An 18610-nucleotide genomic window follows, 5' to 3' on the forward strand; every position below is an offset into this window, starting at 1 on the left:
CGCCGAAATTGAGTTTCACCATCATGCTATGCTCAGTTTCAAGGACGATTAGAATTCAGGTATGTAACAACAATTTTCAGTTGCCTCTTCAACAATGTCATGCATCACTTATATCACAAGGAAACATCACCAACTAGACCTCACATTTTGAGGGGTAAAAAAGAAAGGAAAACCACTTGCAAGATACCAGCACCGGCAGTCGATCATGCACGAAAATTTGGACCGTAGTTCTAGTAGAACGCAGTTGTGATCTTCTGAAAACACAGCTTTTAAATTTCGCGCATACAGGTTGTCAGTCACTCGCTCCGCTTCAGCGCAGCCGCCTAACGCCCAGGCCCGGAGCACTGTGCTGCGGAGTGACAAATCAGAGCCCTCCAAGTAACAGAATACTGAAGGTGAGGGAATCAAAATCAAAATTAATATTTAAGTGAAGAATAATTATGAAATTAATGATTTCTATTTACAGTTTCATAATGCCAATCACGTTGAAGGATAACACATCTCCTTCACTTCAACAAAAATGGTCAAATACGTGTGAGTCAATTCCTAAGCAACCAAACTGCTGAGGTACTCGGTCTCTAGACTTACACAGTACTTAAACTAACCTAAGGTAAGGACAACACACACACACACACAGACAGACAGACAGACACACACACACACACACACACACACACACACACACACACATGCCCGAGGGAGGACTCGGCTCTCCGGCGGGAGGTGCCGCGCAATCCGTGACATGGCGCCTCAAACCTCGCTGCCAATCCGTTCAATTCCACTTCAACAGTACAAGTTCTAAAATCCAAAGAAAATAATGCACAACAACCATGTTAATATTTAAACAATCTATCTACTTAATTAGTGATACACCAAATAATATCATTCATTTACTCTGAATCCACGAATCTTAACATAAAAATGTTCAAGCAAAGAGATCTCTGGCACCAGCTAAAGGTTAGAAACAGCGCACTCTGACACAATGAAAAAAAGCATGTTACTGGTACCAGAAAGTACTTCACATATCTCTTTACCGAGCGAGGTGACGCAGTGGTTAGCACACTGGACTCGCATTCGGGAGGACTACGGTTCAATCCCACATCCGGCCATCCTGATTTTGGTTTTCCGTGATTTCCCTAAATCGCTCCAAGCAAATGCCGGGATGGTTCCTTTCAAAGGGCACGGCCGAATTCCTTCCACATCCGCCCCTAATCCAATGAGACCGATGACCTCGCTGTCTGGTCTCCTCCCCCAAAAAGCAACCAACGAACCACAAACCTCTTACTCCGCTGCAGAGTACTTCGTGCTCGGACAATAGGCTGTTGCAGTGGTGCGGACAGAATGACAAACAAACGGTGCTTATTTCTCCTTAAAATAGCAGCTCGATTGGCGATGTTTCCTTGTAAGGTCAATAAAGGAATGGCTAAGTGGGCAGCGAGGATTTGTACTTGGATTACAAAGAAAAATGTTCGAGAGCTGCTTCCATCAATGGAAGTGCGCAGAATGGCGAAAGGAGCGTTGTCGGTTAGGCAGGCGAAACATACGTACGCAGCTCTGTTTATCAACTCATCACATTATACAAAAGTCGCCATCGCGACACATTACGCTTGATGAGGACGTGCAGTATAATCTAACATTAATCAACAAATGACGTGTCGTTTAAAAACCCAAACCACTAACAACGACAATTCAAAGTACCTTTGGTAAATTTTAATAATTTGAAGGTAAATAAACTTGTTCTACTTTGCTTAGTGCCCGTTTGTAAATATATGCTTGTAACAGGTCACCTTTCATTTCAAACAACAAAAATTACTCAGCATGATTGTTGAAGTTCCCAACATTGCTTAAAATATTTATTTAATGAAAGTTGATACGTGTATTATTAAGAAAAATGGTGCCATGTTGCTTTTGCGTTAAAGTAATGAATTACTAATATCATAAGCCGTGTCTCACAAAAGCTAATAAAGCATAATTTCGATCACTTTTCAAACTGTGGAACGGAACATAGTGTTGTTCATGCCTGAAATCCTCAATTACTCTTTGTTCACTAAAGAATGTTGACCATTTAAATTAATGAAGGACTAAAACGGTAGTTGCTTTATCACAATTGGAACGTAGATTTTTTTTCGCTAACAATATATTAATAATACAGAAATCTGACCGCAGCTCTAAGAAATGCTATACAGTACACCCTAGTGGTTATGAATATGCTCTAGCACAAGTTATCTTTCGTAGTACATGACAGAAAACCATTAATCCTGGCAACCTGCGTTTGACTGAAAGTGTATCGAGGTCGACTGACTATCAGGAACGGAGTTCTCGAGGTTGTGGCCAGCTCGGGACCAGATTATTCACGACACTGAATTAATGGGAATGGCGTCAAGTGAGTCGTGCCGGGACGATTACCCAAGAAACTCGAGCAAACGAGGTCGGTAAATTGTACAAATTAACCCCTGGTTTCACACCTTCGGGCTACGAGGACATTCGTGTAGGAAACATATACATTTCCGTCTAATACGCCTAAATTACAACCTCACATCAAAACGTATCCTTGCGTGATTTGCCACTTCAGCAATACGCAACGTCCTTCCCGAGATGATTGTGCTTGCCTTGCAACCACAGGCTACGTTACATTAATGCTGATCTCCAAAGCAGCTATTTCATCCCATCTTATATTGCGTCATGTCGCATACTGAAGCAACCTCAGGCTAATTTCATCCTGAGGATTTCTTTCCGAAACTATGAGGGGGTACTGAAAAACAACACCTTTGCATTTTTTACGTGAAAACTCTTTAAGCTCTTTAAATGAAATATACGTTATTAACATTCTACTTCCTTATTCTTCACGTCTACATATTCACTCCTCAACATAGTCACCATGGTAACGAACACATTTGTCCCAACGAGAGACCAGTTTGCTGATATCGTCACTGTATAATGTTTGACTTTGTTGACGGTGGTGAGCCGCATCTCTACTTGCGCCGTTTCACCACTATCAAATTAAAGTCCTCGAAGGCAATCTTTACCTTCTTGAGACAGATGAGAATCGGATGGGGCCAAGTCGAGACTGTATGGATCATGATCGATGACAATGGGTCGAAGGGATCAGATTCTTGCAGATGTCGCAGCACCCATGTGTTTTCCGGCATTGTCATACTGAAGCAGAGTGTGCTCCATGCGTGAACAAATTCTTCGAACTCGAAACTAGATTACAGCACCCTGCTCCTCTCGCATCGGCGTAGTAAAGTTACGTATCGCCATGTTACACGCTACAATTTGGAGCCATCTAGCGGAAGACAGCTGCAAAAATGTGGACATGAAGAATTAAGGTGTTGAATGTCAATAAAGTGCGTTTTATTTAAAAAGCTGTAACTGTTTTCATATAAAAAATTCGGAAGAATGTTTTTCAGTACGCCATTGTACTTCATATATTCGTTTGTAGAAATCTATAAAACATTGGCACAGGACATAATATTACAGTTTTCATCAGAAAATACTCTGAGTTTATGACGTACGGGAGAGTGTTGTACCTTGAGGATGGTATACCTAGGAAATGAGGATGTTTCCTGGTCGGAGTTTGTCTACTGAGCGATTTTAGAATCATATGGCGGAATGCGCAGTATAGACCGCCATATGCAGGTTCGGGCAGTTCCTACTTGTTTTGTTGCTGTGAGACATGCGATCGTGTTTTGTGCAGCATTTTTTAATATTTTTAGCTCTGTCCACTTAAATGCTGTATAATATTTGAAAGCTATTGGGAAGATACCGTTAAATCTCCAGCTACAGAATTTTAAGGTGAGGAAAACGTGTGGAAGGCGAAGCCCTACTTCGTAGGCCGTTCTCCGCCTATTATCGTGATACAGAAGGTCTTCTACCCGAGAATATGTGATCTGAGTTTCTTAATTGTCACAAGAATTTTCTCTCTCTCGAAAATTTAAATCTATGTTAGTTTTCTGTAACTTCTATTTCAATATAAATTTTAATTGCTCTTTAATAACACTTCTCCTTAATTTGATCTCACTTACCGGTTATTGTTATGTAGTAGAGTAGTGATGTGAAAGAAAGGCAGTTACAGTACTGACAAAACTCTCTCGATTGCAACACATTTAAATTCCAACAGGGTAATTGATTCTAGGTAAATGACCATGCGCTACCTTGGAGCACTTTTTTCACATTTGGAGAGATCTTACTTTTCCGGAGTAATTTTTGCACTTTCAGAAAAAAGACTGCAGCACACAAAAAGTGGATGCCATTATTTAAAAATTGAATGAGAAAATATGATATACTGATTTTACAGACCTGGCTAGAACGAAAGTCTGAGAAGTATTCCAGGAACACGACTCACCCCCGCGTAGCAAAAAAGACCAACACAGCTGGAGATACTATTTCAGCACTACATGCACATTTCACTGGCGTTTCTACTGCTGTATGGTACCAACGGTGTCATCGGGGGACTAATTTAGGTTTTTCGTTGTGGTCTTCCTGATCTATGTTATGCTTCATCCTGCGTCGTCCCGCATTGAATAACATACAAGACACCGTTACTCTCTCCAAGTTAAAGGTAATATCTGATTCAAGAGTCATGCGAGCTATTATCGGAATCGTCTACAAACAAATTAAGCTACTTTCCCTCATGGTTCCGAAAGAAAAGAGCACGACACTCAGCGAAAGGAAGTTCATGAATAAAATGACAGTTTTATTCCTCATATTTTTCCGAACTGGGCTGGCGTGTGTTTTGAAACGACTCGCAGACTTTTCGTGCCTTATCGCGGATTGCCTCCTGGTACCAGTGTGACTTATAATGCACCGTAAACGACGACACGGGCGTTCATTCCACGAATGGGTAGCACTTTTCAGTCCTTACTAACGACACAGAATTTAAGGGACAAGTGTCGACACCGTGTCACATTATGCAAAGCTAAGTGTTCCACGCCACCGCTAGCCCGCTCCCCTCGCGGCCGACAAGTGGCTTATTTAGCAGCTAATAGCTGGCAGCCCATCTCGCCAGCTCAGGTAAATAGCTGCGCACCGTGTCATTAACGCTCAGATGCGAAGAGTCATCAGGAACGAATTAAGAACTTCTCGAATCGTTCTTGCCTTGCCACGTGTACTGCCATGAAAAAGACAGCTACAGTCCGTAATTTCCTTGCAGATATATACAAAAACAGGGGAAAAATAACTAGTGACGCGAATAATATAGAGGGTTATAGCTTAGTGTTAGTTCGTTGGCAAAACCACTCGCGTTAATCCTTGTGTAAGTACTACGAGCAAAATAATCGTAAACATTAAAACTGCGACTGTGTTGCACAAAGTGAGACACATTGTGAAGGACAGAAATGAAGTGCGAAGCTTCACAGCGACCATGATTCGTAGAAACAAATACTCGCGACGGCAAGGCTGACAACAAATGTGCTTTTAAGTGAAAATGTAAGTATTTACTTTAACTAAAGTGAACACAGTGACTCAACGGTCACTGAACAAATTAAAAGGCATTACGTATAAAATGTACATCACGGCTATAATTTGAAAACTACTTATGAATTATGGACTGAAGAAAAGACACACGAAAATAATTATTTAGTAAGTAGGTCCTAAATCCAAAATTAATTTCTTATAAGGGCAGTTAATGAATTTTCGAAGCTGTCCCTCAAACGTAATGACTTCATCAGCTGTGTTATGCAGAGTCAGTATTTGCGGAGTGTTAAGTGACGAAAGGTTATATAAATGTATGCGCAACTGCATCATTGAATAATACAAGCAACTGGATATCGGAAGAGAATGTGCATAAGTGAATAACGCAACTTAGACTTTAGAACGAAATAGATGAAGTGAGGTTTTTCTTCCAGTGTAACATACTGAAGAGAACTTATTAATAGGTATCCGGTTGTAAACGGTAGAACAAGAATCTGTCAACGTGTTGTTATGCGTTAAATAATGTTAGCAGTTTTACCTTTGAAAAATATACCTACACTTCAAACGCGTTCACGAGAAATTCTTCCCCGTTGAGGTGCAGGTTTATTGGTTCATCCTGTTAGTTATAGTACCTATTCGTGAACTCACAAACATTTTCATGTCACTTCTTCCACATTATAGACAATTCAGTCCTCGCGTGAGACTGGGTTGCCATGAGATACAGCACCTATTATATCCCGAAGCAATAAATTTGCCAGTATAAGCATTCGATGAATTTTTCCATACGTCTATTGGAATTGAATTGCCTATTGTAACACATATTCTTTTCTAGTAAAGTTGAATTCTGCTTTTATTAAAATTCACTGTTAAACTACTTGCGTGTTTGTCCCTAGCTTAATTATCCTGAACCCTTGCTACATTACTACTCCGTTTTCCCTACGCATGTTTCGTAGGTACAGTGTAATTAAATAATTTACCAGCAACTTTACCAACTTTACCTACTAAGAACACAGTCAAAGTGGCGCATTGTCAGAAGAGAGCACATGTACTAGATTTCCTGCAGACGCAGTTCTGCTGCAGTAAGGAAACTTAGCTGCTTCAAATTTGAAGTATACTGTGCAGTACGATTCTTGTAGTCAAAACATCCAAATTACACACAGATTAACCGTGAAATGTTGGCAGTTTACGGACCAAATGCAATGTCACGTCCAGCCATCGTGAAATGGTGTCAACAATTTGACCAAGGTCGCACAGACGTAGGTGACGCTGATTGGGGAACAAATACCAGCGACATCGAGCATAGACGACAATTGAGGAACTGATTCGCAGCAGTTCACAGAACGGTTCTCGAATCACTCCGTGACCAAGGAGTGGATTTCTAATCGCCGAGGAACTGAACGATTCGTAGAACATTCCGGCTGTTGTTTACAGGGACTTGGCGACCATGTTGAAAAGCAATGTCATGTATCTAAGACCGTTTGAAACGTAGAGGAATATTTAATAAAATATATGTGGCTTACCATAATAATGAGGAACTTTTTGAAGTTGCCTCGTAGCTCGGTAACGAAACGCCTAGACTGGATCCAAGTGGCTGCAAAGTTAATTTTGGACGAAAATACAGATTGAAAGCATATAACGTTTCTTCCATAATATGAAACAACAACGCAGATTTTACAGCAATTGTGAACCATCGGAAAAAGGCGGCACACCGCAATTGCAAAATATTGATTTTTTTTAAGTTAATGGACTATTTCAGGTTTGTAAGCTAATGCCCTCACAATCTCATCACTCCCCACCTGACGAAACTACTAGATGCAATACAAGCAAACGATCAATCGTCCTGCAGAAAATAGTTCAGTTCCACGGGAAATCTCCATCAAACCTACTTGCTTCGGTGACTCACCTGCAGAAACGTCTACGGATTCCATCATGCAGAAACCACCTGCGTCAGCATTTAAAAGATGGTCTATCTTTCAAGTGCGCCGAAACGACGACAAGTGTAACTAAATTATCGATCTGCTGTTCTTCAGGTTCACGTGTCAGTACGGTTGAAATACAGGATTATAGAAGCCAGTTAAAGCATGAACGAACAAAAAAATAATAACTTAAAACTAGAGATAGCGACGAATTACCAAAATTTTCTTTTCATCTGATTCGTTTTATTGTTCTGATCTAAATTAGTTGTAACAACCTCTCAACACTACGCTCTTTTTCCGAGACATCGAAAGAAAAGTGCTGTAACTTGGAACCACATTACAGATCGTGAAATGGCTGTGAGCACTATGGGACTTAACATCTATGGTCATCAGTCCCCTAGAACTTAGAACTACTTAAACCTAACTAACGTAAGGACAGCACGCAACACCCAGTCATCACGAGGCAGAGAAAATCCCTGACCCCGCCGGGAATCGAACCCGGGAACCCGGGCGTGGGAAGCGAGAACGCTACCGCACGACCTCGATATGCGGGCGGTCGTGAAATCCCTGCGCCAAGCACCATCCGCAAGATCCATCCTAATTGGTTGGTGAGTCCGCGAATCAGCGCAGGCTCTGTGAAGCGAGCAGCGGTCTAACTGCTACCGCATTACGGGACAAGTGAATGCAAATCAGTACTCAGATGTTTCTCACGCGTAGGAAACGGCAATTTTAATTCGAGGGCTTTCGCCGCGGCGTGGTAATCACGTGTTCTAGTAGTGCTCGCGTAGCGCAACGAATGCCTCTTTACACAGTTGGCCCCTTTCAATTCCAGAGGCCGCCTTTGATGTTTTCCGGCGCGTCTCTATGAGCCATTAGGTCGGCATTATACGGCAGACGTGCAACAATTTGCCGCCACAATGAAACCCCTCCGGGCGCGGGCAGCTTCGTTGTCGGCACATTACGGAATCAATTTGGTAGCTCGCACAGGCAGGGTCTTGAGCCGAACGGGGGTTTCCCCTCCAGCGTTCAGGCGGCAAATAGCGAATCGATAAGCCGCGCGCTGCCGGCATCTGTACCGGCGCTCAGGTTACACAGGGGCCTCCCGGCTCCTAGGCAACCCGACGCTCGCGCCGCTGCGTGTACACGCGCCCTGCAGCCGCGCCTACCCGTCTCACACGGCGGGGATCGCGTCCAGGGCCGCTTCGAGACCTGCAGCAATCTCACGGCACAGACGACTTCTTAGAGAATTCGGGGTGAGCCTTTGACCTCTTCAGATTTGCGATCGAATAACTCTTTTAAAAATACACTAACGGGGAGTGAATTAAAGACGACTCCGTAGTACACTGTAACCTCCCCACAAAATAAAATAATATGAATAATATTCTCATTTAGTGTAACCTCAAAATAGAAAAATTCCTAAACCTCTCAACAGTAAAAAAGTATAATTATGTCGTTCACATTCTGTATAACCTACCAACAGGAAAATTGTGTAACGTATCAATAATAAAATGTGACTAATCTCCCAATAAAAAAATGTGGGTCACTTATAACCTATCAATAATTGACAGTCAATTTAACCAGGTAAATTTTGGACGTCAGCAATGCTGCGTCATGGCCCTGATACATCATTCTGAATAAACTGAAAAATCCTACCTTAATTAGATCGCCGGATAACGCGTATATATCTGCTCCTATAAGAAATTTTCCTGGCGCAGCTAAGTGCAATGCTGGCCGATAGATTTGTCTTATATAAAAGGAAAGAACTGATTTTTCTTTTCAATAATCGGGATGGCCAAGGATTGGTGAAATTAGTGAATTCTTTAAATTGAGATTAATGCCAAAAGTTACTTTTTATGAGAAAGATCATTATTAACAGATTTTTTTAAAGCATTTCATGGGACTTGATGTAACAATACTACATATGCGCGAGGCTGCGTTTACCTTATCCTACAACACTCAGGCTCCGCCATCGCTGCACATGACCGGCCCAGCCAACACGATACACCAGACACGACTGCTCGCTAGTAACAACTTACTCCTACTGCTACACAAGTTCCTACTACAGTCAATACTGCTCAGATTCTCTTACAGCTTACATATCGCAGGCAGCGCGTGAGCAATACATCGAAATTATGTCAGCTCGAGTGTGCTAGCAACAAATGCTTCAATTGTGGACCTCTTACAACACTACTGGTCATAAAACTGTAAACTAGGAAAGATAGAAAATAAATTTTATTTATCTTACATATACGGTATAGTAGGAAGAATATATAATACAATTTGTTGGAATTTAATTATCTATTCTCACAAGGGAATCTCCCCATCGCACCCCCCTCATATTTAGTTATAAGATGGCACAGTGGCTAGGCCTTGATAAACTGAACACAGATCAATCGAGAAAACAGGGAGAAGTTGTGTGGAACTAGGAAAAAAGTATGCAAAATATACAAACTGAGTGGTTCATGCGCAAGATAGGCAACATCAAGGATAGTATGTGCTCAGGTGTGCCGTGGTCCCGTGGTTAGCGTGAGCAGCTGCTGAACGAGAGGTCCTTGGTTCACTCTACAGCCAGGAAGTTTCATATCAGCGCACACTCCGCTGCAGAGTGAAAATCTCATTCTGGAAACATCCCCCAGGCTGTGGCTAAGCCATGTCTCCGCTATATCCTATCTTTCAGGAGTGCTAGTTCTGCAAGGTTCGCAGAAGAGCTTCTGTAAAGTTTGGAAGGTAGGAGACGAGATACTGGCAGAAGTAAAGCTGTGAGTACCGGGCGTGAGTCGTGCTTCGGTAGCTCAGTTGGTAGAGCATTTGCCCGCGAAAGGCAAAGGTCCCGAGTTCGAGTCTCGGTTCGGGCACACAGCTCTAATCGGCCAGGAAGTTTCATATCAGCGCACACTCCGCTGCAGAGTGAAAATCTCATTCTAGAAGTGGATGAGTTAAACATCTGAACTAAAATCTTCGTAGAACGGAAACGATACGTTTCCTGACGTGGATTCATATTCAAACAAGTCCTAGAAACTTGTAACGGGTATTTCCGAACGCCCTGTATGTGGTATTACAAGCTGAATGTTGAATAGTAAGACAAGAAAGGACACCAGAATGAAAATTTATAAAATGTATGAAATAATGGCAATACCAGCTATAATATATGGGAGTGAGTCTTGGGTGCTTACACAGAAGGGCATGAATAAGATACAGATAGTGGAGATAGAGATAGTAGAGATGGAGAATACTTAACAGAGATATAAGAAAAGAACTTAATGTTTATAATATTAAAGTAAGAGTGAACGATTGCAGAACAAAGTAAAAATAACTTCAACGGAATGAATGAAGATAGACTAGAAAAAGTCTCAAGTCTTTACAAGCCACAAGGAAGAAGATATTCCGTGAGACCTTGGAAAGATAGGAAAAACCCTCAATGTGAATTCCGGGCAGTCTCCTTTTATTTCATGTGTAAACTCATAAGTGCAAAAAAAACGCTGTACTGAGGTGCTATCTGTCGGCGCTGAGTGGTGCATCTCGCGCTCTTGTCTAACGCGTGCCTGAACAGTTGAATGCGAAAGGTGTAACCGCAACCGCCAGAGACGACATCTTACGCAGTACCCGCTCGGTGTAATACTGTTTCTGACTTCTTCATTATTCTTAGTTTTTACGTTAGTACTAACTGAAATAAGATTTAGAAGTAGGGGCTCCGGTTTTAGTCATACATAAACATACACGTGTTCTACACTGGAGCATTTATTTAATTGTCGTGTGCCATCAAAGGCGTATAAGAGAAATTCTATGTTTAAAGTAAAACGGAAACGAAAGTTTGATGCCAAATGTGCAGAGAGTGCTGTAGGACAATTACTCAGTACATGTAATTGGGGCGCTGTTCCAAAATCAATTTTTGATTTGCCATAACCACTGAGCGAAGGCTACGCTATAGACTTAGGTTACTTACAATTCGGCTGTGTGGAAGAACCAGCAATTCCTATACGGCACTAATATTCCACTTGATATCATCGGACAATTTAACTAGAAAACCACATTCACTCCGCTCCACGAACTCCGAATTTGTATGTGACTATTCACCATTGCACCCAGGTGAGCCCGTCATCTATCTGCACGGCTTAGAATCTGTTTCTGTGTTTATCGTAGTAAAAAATTTCAGGAGGCGCAGCAGCTTCATCATTTCATCAAGTGAAAACTGTGTGTGTGGTGTGAGTGATCAAGGCAACAGATTATGCAGCTGAATAATTCTTTCGTTCAGAATTAAAGATAGATAACTGCATCTTTATATCAGTTCAGATTTTTATCTTTGGATAGTCAGTATAATTATTCGTGGTGAATGTCAATGATTTCTGTTACTTTACAGCCAAGCTCAGACTCAAGAGCTACTTTCAAGATCAAATCTGTTAACTGCGAGAGCCAGTTAGTGAGTCTTTCATTCAAGAATTGATACATCCGTCTTTTCCAAATTTCAAATGTTATGTATTGTCTGTGTGAGTGTAGTCAAAACCACTATCAAAACCACATGGTCTTAAGCAGAGCAAGTTTTTTATTATAGATACATAAAATTTAGTTGTCACATAAAAAACTAACAAAGAAGTTATATATATATATATATATATATATATATATATATATATATATATATATATATATATATATATATCAACACACAATTCGGTACAGACAGAGAGAGAGAACGTAATTCGGAACAGGCATTTTGTCTAGACGATGGAGTACAGAAGGAGAAGAAGAAGAAGAAGAAGAAGAAGAAGAAGAAGAAGATTATGTCGAAGTTCTTGAGGTACACAGGATGCGACATTTAGCACGTAGGAGCTGTGGCTCCAACGCAGCTGCTCATCGAGGCGAACTGAGCTTGTATGACAGATACTGGTACGTAAATCCGTGCTGTTTCACTTCTGTGTCGGAGTTCATCAGTCACAGTGGCTGGCGGGTAGTATTTCAATCTCTCTGCAACCCCTTCCAAGATGTTTTCAGTTTGTGAGAGATCTGGTAAGATGCTGACCAGCGCAGCAGACGAACACACACTGTATCGAGGTAGGTCAGGACGGTGCGGACAACATGCTGTCTTATATTACTATGTTGAATGGTAACGTAACGGTCACCTGGAAAATGGGCACGGCCACCGATCTATTGTCCATATTACCAGCTATCTGAACCAGAGGTGAACGTGTTGTGTACCAATATCACCCCATACCATCATGTCAGGTCTGGGGCTATTTGACGATAAAGAACGCAACGTGGTAAAGTTCGTTCTCCACAGAACATCTAAACATAGCAAGGTCCACAGTGATGCTGTTCGTAGAAGCGAGACTCGTCTGAAAAGACGATATGGTGCCACTATTGTGTCGAGCATTGACGCTGTGTTTACCACCGTCTGGCTGCCTCTCCCTCTTGCCGCGTCAAGCGAATCCGCAACAATAGTTTCCATGCTGACAGCAGGTAGTGCTCCGGCGTCGTCGCACTTCCCATATCGATACTTGTCTCGCTGCAGAGAAACCCATTTCCCGCCTCAACGTGCGTCATGTGACTGTAATATTCTGTATAGCAGAGCGGGCAATATCTGTCTAGCGCCACTCACGTTGTGTAGAGTACGGCCCTTCTGAACTCATCGGTTCTTCGGTAGCTTTCAATAGGTAATGCAACACTTTTTTTCTGAAAGCAGATTGGTTTTATTCAGGATTCCAACAAACCATATTGTCTCCAACTCTTTCGATTACAAAGCCGTATTTTTCAACATAATCTCCATTCAATGCGACGGCCTTACGCCACTTTACGTGGAGGGCTTGTATGCTCGCATGGTACCACTCTACTGATCGACGTTGGAGACGTGGTCTTGTTGCATCAATACATTCCCCATCATTCATGTACTGCTTCCCGCATCCATCCTTCATTTGGCCAGACAGATAGAACTCGGAAGATGCGAAATCCGGGCTGTAGGATCGATGAGGAAGGACAGTCCAACGGAGTTTGGTGAGCTCCTCTCAGATGCGCGGACTGGTGTGGTGCCTTGTCATGGGGAAGGAGACTTTCGTTTGCATTTCTGTGGTGACGAAATCTGTGAATAACCGATTGACGAGTGTGTCACCAAAAGAGACGTCCAGTTGCGCAGCGAAATGTTTGATTGTGGTCCGTTGATCAACTCGAATGAGTGTCCGCACGTTCCAACACTGCAGGAGTCACACCTGTGTGCAGCCGGCCGGCACGCGAGAGATCAAACAGGTTTACGCGACCTTGTTGCGATGATGAGAGATACATCGTCCAACGACTCGCCGTGCTTTTGTTCACTACCAGGTCTCCATAGACGTTCTGCAAGCGCCTATGAATATCTGCGATGCTCTGATTTCTGCCAAAAGAATCTCAGTGACAGCTCTTTACTTGGAACGCACATCCTTTACAGGCGCTATTTTGAGGGCTACGCATAGTGCTGACAGTTGTCGGAACATCATGACTATATGGACTGAAGCGGGAATATTCCACGATGTCCCACAACAAATTCCGCATTTTTTAAAACTAAACTGGCCGAGGGTAAAAATGTGATTCTTTACTTATTGAACGTCCCTCGCATAGTCACATGACTGTCGCAGGATCCCGACTAACGCGAGCAGGAATATCATGGAACGATAAACCTCAGCCTCTATAAGCCACGATCCTGGCGCAACCGATTTCTGGCAGATACTGGTAGACTTTCTTACACTAGGCACAACACGGTCTTCTTGCACATATGCGATTTCTTAATGAGAAACGAGCTGCATAATCTATCCTTATATGTCGAACGTACCAGGTGACAATTACTGCAACATATGAAATAAAATCGTCATAACTTCCGAACGGTTTGCGTTAGGACGTTCAAAATGCAAGGCTGGCCGCTGGGCATGATGGGAATTAATACGCGCTTTATGGTTTGGTTTATGATCGAAGCCCACTTTCATTTGAATGGGTTTGCCAATGAGCAAAATTGGCGCATTTGGGGAACTTAGGATCCGCATTTCTCGGTAGAGAAGTCTCTTAACCCTCAGCAGGTGACTGTGTGGTATGCAATGTCCAGTCAAGGGATAATAATCCTTAATGGCATGGTGACTACCGAACGCTACATGAAGGTCTTGGAAGATGATTTCATTCCCATTATCCAAAGTGACCGCGATTTCTATAAGATGTGGGTCATGCAAGACCTTGCTCGACTCATCGAATCAGGAGAGCGCATAATCTCCTGGAGGAGCACTCTGGGGACCGCCATCTGGCTCTGGGGTACCCAGAGGCCACTGGCATGGGCCTCGATTGGCCATCACGTTCTCCGGATCTGAACACATGTGACTTCTTTTTGTGGAGCTATAATCAAGACAAGATGTACAGCAACAGCTCCAAAACCACTGATGAGCCGAAAACAGCCATTCAGGAGGTCATCGATAGCATAGATTTTCCGACACTTCAGCGGGACATACAGAATGTCGCTATTTGTCTGCGCACACCATCGCTAATGATGGCAGGCATATCGAACATGTCATAACCTATATCCGAATATCTTTAGTGACGTTTTCATGTTGAATGAAGTGCGCGCACGCCGTAGTTTGTAACTAATTTACGTACTTTTTCATATATTTCAATAATTGTCACTCTTTATATGGCGTTACTATTACCTATTATGCGCTGGTGCCAATCATATGCATACCCTGTCACAGAGCACATTTAGACCAGTCTGACATTTGTTGCATAACAACATGATGTTGCTGCAATTCTGATGGCAACAACGTCTCGTCATGCCATGCAGTCCGGAGGACACCTAAATGCTAGGGACTCATACTCATACACGACGCCTCAACATACGCTCACAGCCCGTGAAAATCGCGAATGAACTCAGTAGGACTCGTTCTATGGAGGATTAACAAGGCAGTCTTACACCTTTGCCATGAGGCTGCTGCATTGCCCTTTTGAAGGCACAATATATAAGGAAAGTGGGATGTGACAAACGAATATGTACGGTTTGTGAGGGATGACGGGAAATATATTATGGATGCCAATTCATACCCATAAACAATTCCCATACAAGAAGACCAGACGTCCAGGCATCAGCGGTGCTCTGCACAGCGACGAGCTGAGTCGTGGTTGAGGTACGCATGTCGTCCTGCAGTTTCCGCGGGAGACGCTCCTTACCTAACGTGCCATAGGCAACCGTCTCCACATCTGTAAATAGTAGGTGCGCGAACACTGTAAGAAAAGACACCTTCCAGCGCACATCTGAATCGACCGGTCACTATGTTCGCTGATTTCCGTCATTAATATTGGGAGTTTCTGGACGTTTCTGTAGGAGACAGTCCTTCTTTCTTGATGGCTCTGTTACGGAATCTACATTTGTTGCACGAAGTGTTGATATCACCAAATTTTGAGCCTTCAGCTTGGTTAAGGTCTTCCGCATTGCAGAAGCTGTCACTTGTGACCAGGTGATTCAATTGAAAAGCGTGATTAGTGTCGCACGACGGGAATTTACACACTCTAAAAGCGGAATGGTAGTTGGTGCTAAAGACATGGGACACTCCATTTCGGGAATATTCCGAGATCCACAGTGTCAACAGTGTGCCGGGAATACCAAATTTCAGGCATTACCTCTCACCACGGACAACGCAAGCGGCGTTTGCGTAGAGTTATCAGTGCTAACAGACTAGCACCTCTGCGTGAAACAAACACAGATTTGAATGTGGGAGTAGGACAGTGCGGCGAAATTTGGCGCTAATGAGCTATGGCAGCACGCGACCGACGCGAGTGTCCTTGCAAACAACAAATCGCCTGCAACGCCTCTCCCGCGATCGTGACCATATCGGTTCGACTCTAGACGGCTGGAAAACCGTGGCCTGGGCAGAATATGTGTACCGGCTTCAGTTGGTAAGAGCTGACGGTAGAGTTCAAGTGTGGCGCAGACCGCACAAAGCCATGGACCCAAGTTGTCAACTAGGCACTGTGCAAGCTGATGGTGGCTCCATAATGGTGTGGACTGTGTTTACATGGAATGGACGGAGCCAATGGTCCAAGGGAATCGATCACTGACTTAAGTGGTTTTTTCGGCTACTTGGAGATCATTTGCAGCCAGTCATCGACTTCGTGTTCCCAAACCACGATGGAATTTTTTTGGATGACAATACTTGTTCGTGATTGGTTTGAAGAGCATTCTGGATAATTAGAGCGAGTGATTTGGTCATCCAGATCACCCGACATTAATCCCATCGAACACTTAGAGGATATAATCGAGAGGTCATCGTGCACGACTTACTGTACCGGCAACACTTTCGCAGCTATGGACGGCTACAGAGGCATCATGGCTCAGTATTCTCAAGGAGTTTCCAAAGACTTGTTGAGTCCATATCACGTGGATTCTCTGCTCTTCGCCAGGCAAAAGGGGTCCGACACGATATTAGAAAGTATCCCATATTTTTGACACCTCAGTGTAGCTCTACGCAACGCTTTACTTATGTGAAAGCAACCTGGTTCTGGAGCTTATCAGCGCCCTCACTCGTGCGGGTATCGACTGACTGTCTTGAAACGAAATCCTCTGCCCCTTAATAGTTTGAAAGAGATGGCGGTCGTTCGCTAACAAAATGGCTGAACGAGCACATCAACCCTCCAACTGTGTTCTGATACACTACCCGAGTAAAGCAAAACGCAGCGAGACTAGTACAGTAACGGGTAAAGCCGTTGCACATCGTACGTATTCGTTATTGAAGAACGAATATTACACTAAGTTCGAAGTACCGTTTCATTAATGCCTGAATCTTTAGCTGCTTGTATGTTTTCTTTCCCGCTCGCACTTTTTGTCCAACTCGTGCCGGGGACGCACCGGTATCTTTCGTACTACTCAAATTCATTCCGCTCAGCGGACTCGGAGAATCAGAAACGTTCCATTACTTTCCTCTCTTCCTTTCCACACGTTCGTGTCGAGTCGGTAGATTTCGTATTCATCTAATTTCCTGTGCTTAGTGGAGTAAGTCGTTAGTGACACGGAGTATCGAATATATTTTGTCCCCCGCCACGTTTTCTTTCCCGAACAAAATTCGTGTCCGACTCGGGCAGAGTCGGCAATGTTCGTAATCCTTCCAGATCCTTCGCTCCACGTGCTACGGTTTCCGCTGCACGACAAATCGCCGAACTGTGACACTGTAGAGGTCAACCTCCGCAAGGCAGAAATGAATTGAAATAAAACGTAAGGACGGGTTTATTGGCCGGTAGTAACTAGGGTCACTTCGGCGACTTAGCATCGATGATGAAATGATTAGGAGGACAACACACCGGGGCCATAAAACTCTAGACACGGCCGGGAATCGAACCGAGAACCTTATGATCGACAGTCAGCAATGCTAACCACAAGGCCACGAGCTGCTGACAGAACGGCAGAATTTCCTTAATTGATCTAGGAGAGGTACTGCTGTGGGGATTCTACACTCCTGGAAATTGAAATAAGAACACCGTGAATTCATTGTCCCAGAAAGGGGAAACTTTATTGACACATTCCTGGGGTCAGATACATCACATGATCACACTGACAGAACCACAGGCACATAGACACAGGCAACAGAGCATGCACAATGTCGGCAGTAGTACAGTGTATATCCACCTTTCGCAGCAATGCAGGCTGCTATTCTCCCATGGAGACGATCGTAGAGATGCTGGATATAGTCCTGTGGAACGGCTTGCCATGCCATTTCCACCTGGCGCCTCAGTTGGACCAGCGTTCGTGCTGGACGTGCAGACCGCGTGAGACGACCCTTCATCCAGTCCCAAACATGCTCAATTGGGGACAGATCCGGAGATCTTGCTGGCCAGGGTAGTTGACTTACACCTTCTAGAGCACGTTGGGTGGCACGGGATACATGCGGACGTGCATAGTCCTGTTGGAACAGCAAGTTCCCTTGCCGGTCTAGGAATGGTAGAACGATGGGTTCGATGACGGTTTGGATGTACCGTGCACTATTCAGTGTCCCCTCGACGATCACCAGAGGTGTACGGCCAGTGTAGGAGATCGCTCCCCACACCATGATGCCGGGTGTTGGCCCTGTGTGCAGTCCTGATTGTGGCGCTCACCTGCACGGCGCCAAACACGCATACGACCATCATTGGCACCAAGGCAGAAGCGACTCTCATAGCTGAAGACGACACGTCTCCATTCGTCCCTCCATTCACGCCTGTCGCGACACCACTGGAGGCGGTCTGCACGATGTTGGGACGTGAGCGAAAGACGGCCTAACGGTGTGCGGGACCGTAGCCCAGCTTCATGGAGACGGTTG

The 18610-nt window shown here is 43.8% G+C and overlaps 1 protein-coding gene and 1 non-coding gene across 7 annotated transcripts in view; one reads left to right on the forward strand and one right to left on the reverse strand.

Moving 5' to 3' along the window:
* Positions 1-18610, reverse strand: part of LOC126273198 (band 4.1-like protein 4) — a 1244225-nt gene that overhangs the window by 916036 nt on the left and 309579 nt on the right. The window lies entirely within an intron of this gene.
* Positions 10110-10183, forward strand: Trnas-cga (transfer RNA serine (anticodon CGA)). Its single transcript has one exon. It is a non-coding gene; the product is annotated as a tRNA-Ser (tRNA).

Source organism: Schistocerca gregaria, chromosome 5, assembly GCF_023897955.1.
Source record: "Schistocerca gregaria isolate iqSchGreg1 chromosome 5, iqSchGreg1.2, whole genome shotgun sequence".
NCBI classification, from domain to species: Eukaryota; Metazoa; Arthropoda; class Insecta; order Orthoptera; family Acrididae; genus Schistocerca; species Schistocerca gregaria.